General features: G+C 40.2%; 1 protein-coding gene across 1 annotated transcript in view; it reads right to left on the bottom strand.

Annotated features, from left to right (window-relative positions):
- The window catches only part of Kcnj16 (potassium inwardly rectifying channel subfamily J member 16), a 52,299-nt gene extending 46,467 nt beyond the window's left edge, over nucleotides 1–5,832 (bottom strand). The window contains exon 1 of the mRNA XM_013113472.3: nucleotides 5,603–5,832. The gene's annotated coding sequence lies outside the window, so the exon portion shown is untranslated. The remainder of the gene's footprint in view (nucleotides 1–5,602) is intronic.
- Nucleotides 5,833–15,258: the final 9,426 nt, after the last annotated feature.

Below are 15,258 nucleotides of genomic sequence, written 5' to 3'. Positions count from 1 at the left end.
ACTATTAACCACTGAGACTTTATTTGAACCCCCATGACTCATTTTAATTGATAGAATATAGACAAAATTAGGGGTTGTCACTTCCATGACTACATGGTCAATGGACTCTGGCTCCTATCATAAGATTTACTTGCATGCCACCATTGAAACCTGTAGTGAGATATTCATCCTGCACACACCTGTAGCACTGACCAAGTACATTTGGGGGTGGTCACAGGTGCGGACATGACAGAGGGCAGGACTAGTTCTGAGGTCCCTAACCCCAGCACTCTCTCTTGCTTCCAGTCAGGACACAGAGAACAGCCTAGATGGATCCTGGGAGCTGGAACCTGCGGCGGTCACCCACTTTTTATGTAAGTGACTTCTCTCCGAAATAGATTATATTTAATATTTGAACTTAGTCCTGTGAATCATTATCAGTGACTCCACAGAAACCCACTGCTGTGTTATGAGCCAGCTTACAGGGAAGCCAATTTTGTAAGAAACTGAAGGAATGACCTAGCCAAAGAATAGAGAATAGAGGAGTGTACCCATCCACTTGCCCATGAAGAACCCTGTTAAATTCCAGATGATGAATCTTCAAAGAAAGATCATCTCAACTGAAAATGGAGATTCATAATGCTCCTGTAGACATCTTGACTATCATCCATAAAAAGGCATTAAGCATGCATGGCCCAGAAGATCTGCAAAAGTTAACCTTCTGACTCACAAATACTATGAGATGGAAGGTGTTTGCTCCTCTTAGTCACTATGTTTTGAAATCATCTGCTATACATTAGTAGAAGATGAATACATTATCCTCACTTCTCTGTCCTTTCCATATGATCCCCTCTCCAATTCTGTTTTCTTCCATACCACTTACCATTCAATATGCTATTGATTTAACCTACACATTTTACCCACAGACGGGCTCTCACAAGTGATACTAAAATTTGAGATTCAGCAAGGCAGGGATCTTCTGTCTGTATTTGTTAATATGTTGTCATATATGATCAACGTCTTTCACAGAACAAGTAATAAATATTTGTTGAATATACAGAATTGTTATTATATGACAAATACTTCTCCTTTATGCTCCTCAAGAAAATGGCTTCATTTAATAGACAGTGTCCTACTCAATTGCCAGATTTTGAGACTATTGTGTCTGCTCAGAAGGTCAATATGCAAATAAGTTGGTGTGAAAGTTTACTGTTAATTTCTATACCTACCAAATCACGGAAATTACTACATAACTCATTGGGTTCCTTTTAAAGTTTATACATAACAAGAACTTGAGAGTATGATAGATTTTTAAAACAATCCTAGAATTTTACTGTTGCTTTCTTCCCAAATATATATATCCATCCTTAGAGGATGTAGTAGTAGGAGCAGATAAGATCAAAATATAGCCTATTTATGTATTAAATTCTCAAAGAATAAATAAAAGTAATCCTCTTTTCACTTACAACATAGTACTCAGTGGGGGAAATATATAATTTTCTATTATTAGAGAATCTCCTTAGGAATTTAAAACTAATGTATGGTAACAAAATAACGAAAGGAATTAGGGAGGAGTCTTGAAGCCTCAGGCTTTAGCCATGGGAAGTGATAAAGCTTCCTAAATGGTAGGCACTGGATCAATTTGTTGAAACCTGCACCCATGCAGGAAAAGTCACTGATGAGTTCAGAGAAAGAGAGAAAGAGGTGGCATTTGCAGTCCACATGAATTCCCAGCTACATCAGAACACAGCAACCAATGTCAGAGATGTGGGTAAAACCTTCCTTGTTTTTTTTGGTGAACCCAGTTCTTTTCTGGGGTCAATGAATCGGAAAAGGGAGGTATTGGAAAGGGCCAGGAAGCCCCTGTATGTCAAAATTCAATTAAGACTGAGTTTGCATCTTAGACCCAGAGAGGCTGTGCAACTGCTCCAAGACTACACATCCTGAGAGTAGAAACCCAAGCTTCATGCATAAGATGGTTGTAACATAACAGGCCACTTCCAAGAAGAGTCTGTGAATAGAGCTCTCCAACATCCAGTAATCACTGTAGGGAAAAGGGACCAGTCAAAGAAACACACCCTAAGCAGAGCCAAAGAAACACACTTTGGCCCTGCAACCACAACCAAAGAAATGTACCCTGACCCTAAAACCAGTGCCAAAGGAACACACTTTGTCCCTGGAATCAGAGTCAGTGAAAGAAATGTACCCTGGCCCTAAAATTGGAGCCAAAAGGCTAAAAAGGACCAGAGAAAGAAACACACTTTGGTCCTGAAACCAGAGCCAAATCTGACCCTAATCCTGTGTAAAAAAGTAACCAATCCCGGAGCAGAGCTCTAGCCAATCTGAGCTCAGCACTGAAATCGGACCAATCCCTACTCTGGAAAAACTTCCCCAACCCCAGGAATCCCTATATAAACCCTGTGTATGTTCAGCTTGGCTGGTCCAGTTGCCTTCCAATAAACCCCTTTGGATGAGCTTCAGGTGAAGATCTCCTTTTGCGGCGGCGACAGAGCAGAGGTGACCCTGGGCAGAGCAGAGCAGAGCAAGCAGAGGCGACCCTGGGCAGAGCAGAGCAGAGCGAGCAGTGCTGTAACCCTTGCCCGGGAAACCTTCCTTGGCAGAGCAGAGTTGTTACACTCTGCTCCTGGCTCCCTGCTCTCCGCTCTCCAGGAGCAGAGTTGAACTGTAGCAACTTCGCCCGAGAAACCTCCTGCCTAGCAAAACTGCTACACTAGGCGAACATCCCCAGCTGGAAGACCCTGTCCTGCCGGAGCGGAGCTGATACACCGGAGAAGCCTTTCTCTGAGGCAAGGCTGTAAGATGCCAAGCTTACTGCAACCTGTGGTGGTCCTTGGCTCCCGAGCTCCAGGATACCTTTCTACCTGAGCTGTGTAACACTCAGTATCATTGGCTCCCGAGCTCCAGGATACCTTTCCACCTGAGCTGTGTAACACTGAGTATTCTGTGACTCCCAAGTGCCAGAATACCTGACCCACTCCTGTTCCATCCTGTCCCGATCCATCCCGAAACGCTTACAATCACCCCAAGTGTTTCATCCCCATCTTTCCCTGGATATATTTGTTTTTCACATGGTGCATAAAAGAACCAAATTGTTCATCAAATTTGAAAAAATAAGGCTATACCCAACTTTCCTAGTACTAGGAATCAACATGGATACGCAAGTGTAAACTTCATGTTTGACAAAAGATCAACAGTGTTTAAGTGGCAGGTTGTACAAACTGAATCAAGAAATTACATGGACTATTTGACTGCCAGATGTTTACCTTAGATTGCCTTTATGCACCTATAACTTTTTCCAGAGCGAACATTTTGCCAATTCCTAATTTTATCTTAATTCATATCGAAATCTTAAGCATTAACACATACACATAGAAACATTGTCTCTGTGTCCTTGAAAACTTCTCTATTGGGTCAAAGTACTAACTAAAAGAATGCATCAATGGTGCTGGAGAGGACACTCAACAGTTAAGAACAATTGCTGCTCTTGAAGAGGACCCAGGTTTGGTTCCCAACACCCTCCAGGACCTTTTTCTGTCCTGCCAGCCTGTTTCCAACATTACCACACAGAAAGTTGTTATAATTATAAGTGCTCAGCCAATACCTTAGACTTGTTACTAACTAGCTCTTACAACTTAAATTAACCCAAAAACGTATCTATGTTCTGCCACATGGCTCTTTTTTTTTTCCAATGTCTCCCTGGCAACCCCACCCTCCTTCTTCCTAGGGTTCTCGTTTTGTTCCCATGTCCTGCCTAACCTCTACCTGCCTACCTGCTGGCCATTTACTTCTTTATTAAACCAATCCAACTGACAAATCTTCAGTCAAAAGGATTATTCCATAAAAAGGGTGGCTAGCAACCATCAGTGACTCCAATTCCAGGGAATCTAACACCCTCTGAACCCAGCAGATATGCACAGACATAGATTTCATTTATTTTTACATATTTATATTTATGTTATAAATATTTATATATATTTATTTATTCAGGAAAAACACTCATACATTTAAAATAAAATACATTAATTAACTTAAAATAATGTATCAAATAGCACACTGAGTGTTCCTTTCATTCTGATTTTTTTGGTTTCAAATGTCAAATTTTGTTCTCGTTTGGCTTTTGTTGGCCTGTTTATTCACTTACTTTTTGAAACAGGATTTCTTTGTATAGTCCTGGTTTTCTTGGAACTGCCAATATAGACCATGCTGGCTTTGAACTCAAAGAGCTCTGCCTACTGACTGCTGGGATCAAGGCTGAATACCACCCCAGCATTTTATATGTGACTGAAGTGTTGGACTTATCACAATTCCTCTGTTCTACAATTAAATTTGTATATGATGATATCCATCAGAAACTCTCAAGTCTCTCTCTTTCTCTCTCTTTCCCTCCCTCTTGCCTTTCTTCATTCTTTCCCTCTCCTCTCTCTCCAGATTCTCTCCAGCTTCCCAACTCCCTCACTGTTCTCTTCTACTTTGAACTGAGAATTAAGCCTTGTCCATTTCTAGCCTTCCCTTTTGGCTTAATCTCAGAACAACAATTACATGTGTTCTACAAATCAGCTGTGATTCGAATACCTCATGATATTTATTTATATTTTTGTTTAAAATTGTACACAGAGAGTGCGTGGCTTACATTTCCCACAGTAACCGGCAAGAGAACTTAAATTGATTCTTTCCTTTCATGGCCCTGGCTTTTACTTAATGGTGAAGGGTAATCTTAAAAAGTCATACTACAGCCCTCTAACCCCCTCTCTCCTAGACTCAACTCCATGGGGATAGAATCCACTCAGCAAATGTCATCTACTTTATAGAAAAGTTCCTCTTGACCATATAAGCCTCTGCACAGCAATTCAGTTTTATATGTCTGAACTCCTGGAAGCCAAAGGATAGATGTTAAATCTATGATTTTCTGAATAAAGTTTAAAAAAACAAAATGTCTAAGCTTTTCATAGACAAAAGTGAATGAGCTCAATACAAAGCTTTAAGCCATGTTCTCAACCTTTCTCATGCTATGGTCCTTTAATACAGTTCCTCATGTTGTGTTGACCCCCCAAACAAAAAAAATCACCTCATTGCTACTTCATAATTATAATTTTGCTACTGTTCTGAGTGGCAATGTAAGTACCTGATATGTTGGATATCTGACCCCAAAAAGATCATGACCCACACGTTGAGAACTGCTGCTTTAGCGAAATGAAGGAAAAACTTCCTGGTATCAAATTCATGTTAAAACAAGTCTAGAGATATTGATGTTTTATTTCCTCTTGTATCTTTATGCATACTTATAATAAAAATTAAGTTTCTTGAAGCCTTGAGGGGGATATAAAATACATATTTCTCATTACTGAGTTCCAGTAATCTGATTTTGAGAGAAATCTTAGAACTCACCAGATGGTATGAATATGACCAAGTGACAGGTGAGGTCTGTTTCCACAGACTCAAACTATGATGTATGATTACTAAATCTTGTTAATTGCATTTCATTCAACACAGACATTGGCACTGATGCTCATGGAGTCTCTAAGATCCCCCACACACGATCACCAAGCATAAAGCATCAATTTACAAAAGACTGTATACTAACAAAATAGGAAGTAACACTTACCTTCACACCCTTCCATAGACAGGTCTGAGCTGGTGACTCTCAGCTAGCAATGGTTAAGAATGTTCTTCAGTTAATAATAAAGGAAAGAAAAGCCTCAGATATCAAGAACCCAGGTTAACCATTGACACTATTTTGCTCCTCCGGTTCCACCCTGGAGTCTACATCAGCAGCCCCTGGCATCTTATAAAGCAGGCGATAACCGGTCAGCTGAGACAGCAATGACTTCATTGGTCCTGTTCCACTGAAGGTCACTCAAGTATACCCTGAAAAGTTTTCCTTTTAGTCAGGGAAACAGAAGAGGAGGAAGAGCTCGTGAAGCAGAGTGTGCTCAGTCACGCCAGTAAATGACTGCGATATTCACAAACAGGACGGCTCCTGTCTATCTAAGAGCTCCAGCGGTGCCTTACAATGATACCCGTTCCGCCAGAACTTTGTCTGCTGCGTCTTAGCAGGTGAGGGCCTAGATTGCGTGCTGATGAGCAGTGAGACAAGGCAACTAGAGATACCCAAGCATCCATTCCTGTACTCAACATACAAATAAAGATAACTCATCCTGGGCAGCACAGTAGATGATGCCCAGATGAGGTGGAGGATGTTGGACTGGGACTGGAGACTTCTCCTTTCCACAAGCGTAAGAGTCATGCTTTAGCAGAGAGATTTGCAAAATAAAGCGCCCGCTGTAGCCCAGTCAGTCACCGCACCTGGGAGCGTACCCCAGAGGGTAAGTAAAACGTTTAACTTTTCATGTAGTCAGTGTGGCTCCCCAAAGACAGAAGGCAGCCTGAAAGGAGGAACCGCTGGCTTAAAATGCTAGAGGAATGCGAAAGGCAGTCATGAGGAACTAAAGAAATCACTCCTAAGCTCTTGAAGCTCTCCCTGCCCCCCAGGAGAGCTGTTTTCAGGAAAGTTCAATGAGGCATTTTTTTTTTCTAACTCTAGATTTGTTTTATTTTACTCCAAAGACCAAGGAGAAGCGAAGGGAGAAAAGGACCCCTATAGCTTGGTTCACACTCCAAATGAAAGAGCCCTTTCTAAATTCTGATCCTCACTGCTGTTTGCAGACTGCTTGGTTTTGAATTCTGATTCCATAGGCTTCAATGCTTCGAGAAAGAAGACTGTACTTCAACGTGGGTGTTGTCAGCAATTGTGAGAGATCTCTGATGCTTCGCTTTTTTTTTTTTTTGTATTTCTGTTTCTTCCATTGTAAAAGGGAGATCGATGATGGCGGTGAGCAACAGCTGCAGGAACACCCTCCCTCAGGTAGATAAACATTGTGCCAGACTGTGACCGAATGTAAGGTCTTGACATTCTAATGTAAACATGTGCTTGGCAAACTGTAACACAATACCTGCAGAAAAATCTGAACCTTCTGAGAGACCTAACTTCTCAGTCACGCATCAATGTCAGGGAAGCAGTGGGCCCAAAGCCTACCTTCACTGCAAAGAAGTTTGAAAACTGTATAAAGTGTGTGTGTGTTCCTTTATTTCAGTACTGACTGAAGCAACAGCTTTCATTGTGAACTGTACGAAATCAGCCTGGTTTCAGTGTCTAGTAGGTATTGTCACTTATGGTGATTGAAAGTTGAGTTTCCTTTATTTTCTGCCTCAGACTTTGAGTTTGTGCACATGTATATGCCTGCATGTATGCATGTTCCTGTGGCATAAATACATGTGTATGTATGTGTACATGCAAGTGAATGTCAGAGAGCAACCCTGGATGTTGTTACTCAGATGCAAGTGAATGTCAGAGAGAAACCCTGGATGTTGTTACTCAGGTAGTTACACAACTTTTATTTTATTCCCAACTTGGAGCAAGTTTTTCTCAAACTGACCTAGAATTCACCTCTGCAAGCCACCTGTCTCCACTCCTGTAGCGATGGGATTACCACACCTGTTTGTTGTTGTCGTTTTTGGTTTTGTTTGTTTGCTGTCATTTTTGCTTTACAGTGGGTCCAGGAATTCAAGCTCAGGTCCTCATGCTACTATGGTGACCATATCATCTGTGTAGCCCTCAAAGGATTTTTATGTAGAGGAAAGATCCCATACTCAAGATACTGTCCACGCCCCTTTGAGCGTGGGACAGGCGAGGAGTAAAAGGGGTAGGGAAAGCAAGTCTCTCTTGGATGCTGGTCACGTTTCCGAGGCCTTCTCATCTTCCCAGCTTCTTGGGTAAGTTATTTCTCCTGCTAATAAATATCCTTGTTTCCCCATTGCATTGATTCTTCATCACTTTTACATGAGTGTAAAGATATAGTGACTCACTTGGTTCTGGAGGATATTTTCAGGGAAGAAGACTTCATGTGAGTGCTTAGATTGAACCAAGAGGACAAACGATGTGGCATCATAGCACAGAGAAAAGCAGGACATGAGGCAAGATGAAATTGGATAGCTTCTTGACTCCAAGACTCATACCAGGGGGTGTAGCTTCATTGCTTCATTGCTTCATTTGAAGTAATTTCTGGGAACGTCAGACATGCCCAAGATGACCAGGAAGTAGAAAAGCACACTACAAAGCCAAATGATTTTAAAATAGTTTTTTTTTTGTGTTGTTGCTGCACTCTGACCCTACCAAACACTTTTGCTGAACATGCATTTAGCTGAATTTCAGCCTCTGATCTACAGTCAATAGGCTTTCTTTAAGATTTGCTTTATTGTGAGGTAATAAAAAAATACTTGCAAGTTGAATGTACATGCTGCTATTGAGAAATAATTTTCTTTTCAGTCATTTCTTTGTGGAGCTTTGGTGGTATTGATAATAAGAGTAGCTGCGCCGTTCGAAGGAACTTTAGAAGCTATGGGGATGGCCCAGTGAGTAAAATGCCTGCCCAGCAAGCAAGGGAACCTGATCTCCAGCAGTCACGTAAAAGCCAGGCATGAGGTGATCCTCTGTAATTCCAGGTGCAGGAGTGGAGACAGGCAGATTGTGGAGCTCACTGACCAAGCTGCCTAGCCAAACTGAGGAGCTTCAGATTCAGGACTGTTTTGTTTTGTCTCAAGACAGTAGAGATCGAAGAAAACATCAATATTTTTCTCTGACTTCCACACTCACATAAACAACATGCACACACACACACACACACACACACACACAGACTTCTTACAATATATAGCTCTGGTATTATTCCCCAGCCCTGACATTAGCAATGACCTACACCAATGTTGTTAGTAACTGTGAACTAAGAACAGTTCTTACATTTTTAAATGGCCATAAAGAAAAAAGAAAGTGTAATATTCTGTGGCATGTGGAAATAATATAAAATTCCAATCTCAGTTTCCATAAATAAAGCTTATTGACACAAGGCTCATTCATTTTCAGTGGATCAATAATGCTTGATTCAGGTGCTTGGAAGGACTCATGGAGACTTTGGATCTCAAAGCCTAAAATATTTAACATTTATCCTTTACAAAAGAAAATGTTTACCAAACTACATTGTAGCTACACCACATAATTCACTGCAGGCTAAAGACAAAGATATACTTCTTGAATTTCCAACTCTGGTTGAAAGCAAATGCACTGCATTTCTGTATCACAAACTCGTATGGTCATGGCTGAGGTTTTAAATGTCTGCCAAAGTTCACATGTTCCCAGCTTGCATTGTCAGCCATAGTAGAATACAGGAATTACTTGGAAGCAGGTTGGGTTAGGTCAGTGGGGTCACACCCCTGAAGCAAATGCTGAGACCCCTGAGTCTTCCCTTTCTCTTTGCTTCCTGACAACCAGGAGGGGAGCAAGCTTGCTCCACTGAGACTTGCCATTTTGCTGTTCTCCTCTACATAGCTCCTACACTATGAAGATACTGACATCACAAAGACAAGACAGGAACCAGGGCTGAGCTACAATCCTCAAAGTCCCTCAGCTGGTGGCCTATTTCCTTCCAAACTCTTCAAGGTTCCACAACCTCCAGACAGTGCCATCATGGAGAAACCAAATGTTCAAGCATTAGGGCTTTTGGGAGCATCTTACACCTAAGCCATAATTAACACTAACACAAGTTACCTTTTGTGGAGGATTAAAATGAAAAGAATAGCATTTGAAACATATCCTGGATATTGAAAGTCTATGTATTTATTATGAATAATATGACTAAGATGACCTCAGGTTTTTAAGGGTTTACTTTTGCTATTTTTTTTAACTGCGAGCCTTTCTGTATGTGGGGCATTGAAGCTTCCTTCCAGTGGGAGCCAGAAGAGGCTATCAGATGGCTGGAGCAAATTTACAGGTGCTTGCAAGCCACGTGACTAGGGGAATGGGAAGCAAACTCCGAATCCTCTACATGGGCAGTACTCACCAACTCTCATGTAGCCATCTCTGCAGCCCCACTGATCTCAAATTTTTGGTTTTGTTTTTTTTTTGTGTAGATAATATATTCTGATCACAGTCACTCACATTATCCCTTTTATCCGTCTCCCAATTCTGTTGACTCTGTTCTTCCAAAAACATTCTCCTCCAATGTGCATGTGTGTGAGTGAATGTCTTTTGCAGGTAGCTACATCTGTTGTTTGTGACTACAACAGCCATGCCACACCCAGAAGACATTTTCACAGCATTCCTCTGTCCCTATCTGCCGATGCCCCCTTTAATCTTTCTGATGTCTCTTCTGCAACATTTGCTGGGCCTTGATGGCAGTGATGGAGATATTTTATTCAGACCTGAGGATTCAGCAGTCCCAAGCTTCACACATGCCTTATTTTAGGGACTATTTTGTGAGTGTTTGTACTGTCTTCATCTCTGTGAGAGGTGACTTTAGACCACTACTTCAATATTTCAAGTCCTATGTCCCTGACTCCATCTGTCACCACTTGCTCCTTTTATCAGGTACCGTTTGAGGGAAAGAAAATTACCTGTGTCACCTCCCTCCGTTTCTATTTGTTTTTCATACAGAAGTCCAATGCTTTGCTTCTCAATTTAGAACATTCTGTTGCTGTTTCAAACTTTGAGAATGAACTGTAAAAAGGCAAGACCTTGTTGCCTCACTCTCTTCCAAGAAATTTTTTTCTAATGCTTTCCTTTCCCCAACATAAGAATCAAAAGTGATATTTCTTTTGACAGCTGGTAACTAATCCTGCTTCAGCAGGAAGGAGAGCAGGAAGCCAGCAAAGGAATTTTCCATTCCTGTCTCTTTCAATTTTTTTCCACATCAGGTACTTTTCAAAACCTAGACATTTCCAGTGAGTCTGTAAGTCTTCTTGTTTTGTCTAGCAGAGTCACGTGTCCTTTAACTTCTCCTGCACTGATGAGAACCTGACTGAGCCTCTGTTTGCCTTTGGAGGAGGGAGAACATGAGAACGTCTGAGTCTCCAAGGAGAATACAGCTGCAATGAGATCCCTGGGCTTATGCAAATGGATTTTTTCCTTTTTTGTAAAGACAAAGGTCACACTGCTAGTCCATTGGATCACAGATCAAAATGTCCCCAAAGGTAACAAGAACACAACCTTGACCCCTACCATAAGTCACTGCTTAAACATCATTTCTCAGCTTGACTGCCTTACTCTAGTTCCCTTCGGTCTGCCCCACCCTTTCTTTATTCCATCCTTTTGCATTTCATTAGCAAACAGCTCTGGGCATTTCACTTTGTGTGCATCTCTCCAAGATTCCAATGACAAGAGGCAGAAGTAGAGGGGAAAGAATCAACTTGAGTCTTCTGGTTTAAGGATCCGTCCCGTTGCTTTTGCAAGACAGTGTAAAATATTTCAACAAATAATATTTACAAAATCATGCAATTAATGTTTTATTGAGATGATGTTTTGTGCAAATATGAACAACCATTGAGTTCAAATTTATATCATTTGGAGCTCAGTGATTTATCTAAGATGAAGATTCCTGCCATATGTTATGTCCTACACAAGAGACAAAGGGATGTACATCACTCTAAAACCAAAGTAGACTATTTCTGAAATGGGAATCATATTAAGTTGTCACTATGAGAGGGAGCTAGAAGAAACAAGTTAGTGAGGGTGCTGAAGTTAGAGGGTACAAAAAGAGAAGTAAGCAGAGAGAAACAAAATAAATAAAATTTTTATGGGTTATTTAGGAGCTGATAAAATCAAGCTATATAAATGGAATAAGGAGTCAAAATAGTTATGGGCTCTTATCATATGAATATTTTTGAAGAATTTTTCTAAAAATATCAATAGTATCTACTCAGTAGAAACATTCAGGGCAGATGAGTAAGTAGAGGGTGGTTACTGGCAAGACATTTTCTGTCTGTGGGTCTGGATTTTCCAAATCATAAAGTCTAAGACTTGGATGATCTTGGTGATCTTTATAAATATTCTATTATTTGTGCACATTATAAGGAAATGGAAATACATAGGTTACAACAATAATTGTGTCCTCCCACACTCAACAGTTAAGATAGTGCCTAACCTAGAATGTGTGCTCAGTAAATATTTGTTTATGAGATGCAAGTTTCTACAGAAGCAGATACCAAGATAAAAACAGAGATAGATACAGATGATAGATAGATAGATAGATAGATAGATAGATAGACAGATAGATAGATATATAGATAGATCGACAATAAAAAAGGAACTAGTAATTCAGTTGTTCTTTCTAGTGTTGAGTCAACTCATACCCTTGAGTATAATACTTAGTGCTGGTCACAGGGCTTGATTAAGATAGACAATCAATATAAACACTGATTTTTTTGTAGTCTCACCTATGTAGCCCTATTATATATTTGGCACATGTGTGAACTGTCTATTTTGGTGTGCATGTATATACACCAGGGATTAGCATGTCTTGCCAACCTCAAAAACCCACACACAAAAAAAATCAGCGTTAGAGTTATAGATACACATGACCATGTTAGGATTTTTCATATGAACGCAGGAGACCTACACTCATGTCTTCATTTCTGCACAATGAACACTTTACCAACTGAGTCACCACCTTAGCTAGAGTTCTGCAATCTCAAAGGGCATTTGCAATTATTCACATATGAAAGTTAACAGTTGTTCTGTTTTAAGAATGGACAAATACACGTGCATACACACATATGTATATATAGTCAGATATCTATTATTCTTATTGCCACCTCTGTAGTCCACCAGCCTCCCACCATAAAAAGCGTAGCTCTCTAGCCAGGCTCAAGTCAAGGAAATTCCTCTGAAATTTCACAAACTCAGAATTGTTGCATTTGTTTATAGATTTATTTAGAAATATCTTAAGGGAGTTTTCATATTTCCTTCTTATGTTGCCCCCAACAAACTGATTGATTTTGTGTCTCTATTTATAATGGCCAGTTGTTTTACTCTCTTGTGTAACAATCCAGTTTAGGAAGCAACACATTGTGTGCTTGAATTATGTGCTCTGATTTACACAAAATACAAAGTAATCAAAGAGCCAAAATTTAAAGTACTGCACGCAACCACTCTAGAAGTTTGTTTTGTATTCATGATTTCCAGGATCCTGGTGTGTATGTGTGTTTCAAAACCAAACTGCTAAATGAGGAAATAAGCATTTCTAGAAGGTGATATATTCGCATGTGTTCTCTCTCTCTCTCTCTCTCTCTCTCTCTCTCTCTCTCTCTCTCTCTCTCTCTCTCTCTCTCTCTGTGTTGTGTGTGTGTGTGTGTGTGTGTTACTCCTTACTCCCTTCACCATATCCTTCAAAAGCATACACACACAAGTACTCATATTCCATAAATTGTAGGTTGATGAAACAATAGGAGAAATGATGTATATAATTTTAAGTCACATTAAAAATGCTTAAATCTCTGCAAAAAGTATCTTCTCGGAGTACTAAGAAACCAGGTTAGCAAGTTAATTTCAATATTTTTGTATTATCTACATGTAAGTCATAATCCACATATTTGGGACTCTAAACAAAATGCCAAATTGATGGATTATTTATTTCTGTTAACATAATTTGAGCACCGTGTTGGATGCACTATGTGTTATTTCATACCAATCCCAACCCACTACCATTTTTCCTTTTTCTTTACAATTAAAAAAGGACATTCCAAAGTTCAATCTATGGTATAGATTTTAGTTATTATCTTCAAAGATTGTCTGACTTAATCCCAAACAAATAAATATTGTGTAGATTTTAATAAGTATAGAACCCAGATTCTTTTAATAGTAAATTTAAAATCAGCTATAAAAAAGGGGAAATTAAATTGTTTATCCATCAAGTAATTTTAGAAGTCAGATGTGGACATAATTTCACTCTAGTAGATAATTTGGAATAGGATTAAACAATTCATGTTTCTTGTATTTAAATTGACCTCTACATGGCATGTGGGGGTGTGTCGAGGGAAGTGTGTATGTTTGTGATTTAGATCATGTGTGCACTCTAGCTGAGAAGCTCAGTTGAAGCATTGCCTGACCAGGAAAAGTAATTGGGACTTGTGGGCAGTGAGAAATGGCGCTGTAAGCCCTGTGGCTCTAATTCTTGAGGCAATCCATTTTTCTTTTCAGGTCTCCAGAACAAAAAGACATACATTGTTCTAACAACCTTCTCCTTTCCCTTGATTCAAATTTCACAAAATGGAACTTAATAAAAGAGTGCCCAGGGGTTCCCAAACACATACTGAAATGCAGTCCATTTTTCACTCATCAGATAGCAAAACTCAATGACTCAAGTGACCCAACTTCACTTCCCTATGGCTTCATTGAAAAGGCCAGTTCATTCTGTCAGGAAATCAGTGAGATGAATTGTAATGAAAAACGGTGAAATTCTGCCAGAACTTAGCAAAGGCCATGAATAGCCCAGCTTAAAAGTTGAATTTCTTGTTTTCCTTCCTGTGTGGCTCTCTTTGAAAAGGCAAGAAAAAAATGGTACATTTTGGTCTTTGGAAAACCCATCACAAAGTATGAGACACTGCCAACTGGTTAGGTTCATACTAGGTAAAAGAAGCTATGGGGATTAGGAAGGAAGTAACTAGAGGACAATTCAGAAAAGGAGACAAGGTAACACAAGCGGATTCTCTTGTTACCAAGTGAAGGTAATAAAGACATCCAAGCGGGTGGGAAATGGCGTCTCCAGGGCTCAAGGCCTTTGCAGGTTAGAATTTAGTGCCATGCACACACAATAGACATGTGCACTTAGTGCTCTGGGGACAATGAATCAATCCCCCACCCCCCAGCTCTGCTATAATATGTCATTGGTGCTCTTAGAACTAAGTAGTCACCAAACTACTTATGGTACACAACAGTAAGCAAGAGTTTTGGAAGATGGCTCAGAGGATAAGAGTGCTTGCTAAGCTAACATGAAGACCTGAGTTTGAATTCCCAGAATCCATGTAGGCAAAACCTCAGCTGACGGGCAGATCCTGGCACTCACTGGTAAGCTAGTCTAGCCAAAAGACAAATCCTGGTTTCAGGTGAGAGAATCTAAGTAATGGAACTAAGGCAGAAAGCAATAAACGTGGGCTCTGGATGAACTTCCAGGGTCCGTGCACACATGGATGCACTCACTTATACACACACATGCATCACACATACACACACACACACACACACATACACACACACACACGGGGGGGGGAGTGGATGAAAAACACAGTTAAGATCAGAACACTGAAAAGCACTATCAGTAATGACATTAAAAATGGCACCCAACAAAAAGGACAACAGAGTTTTGCACATTACCAGTGTTAAGGAATGAATAAATACAACATGAGCTGGGGATAACTTGTAGAAATGGGCATTGG

This window comes from Mesocricetus auratus, unplaced genomic scaffold, assembly GCF_017639785.1.
Source record: "Mesocricetus auratus isolate SY011 unplaced genomic scaffold, BCM_Maur_2.0 Super-Scaffold_100007, whole genome shotgun sequence".
Taxonomy (NCBI): Eukaryota; Metazoa; Chordata; class Mammalia; order Rodentia; family Cricetidae; genus Mesocricetus; species Mesocricetus auratus.
The sequence above is the reverse complement of the archived record's forward strand: the minus strand, read 5'-3'. Positions and strand labels throughout refer to the sequence as shown.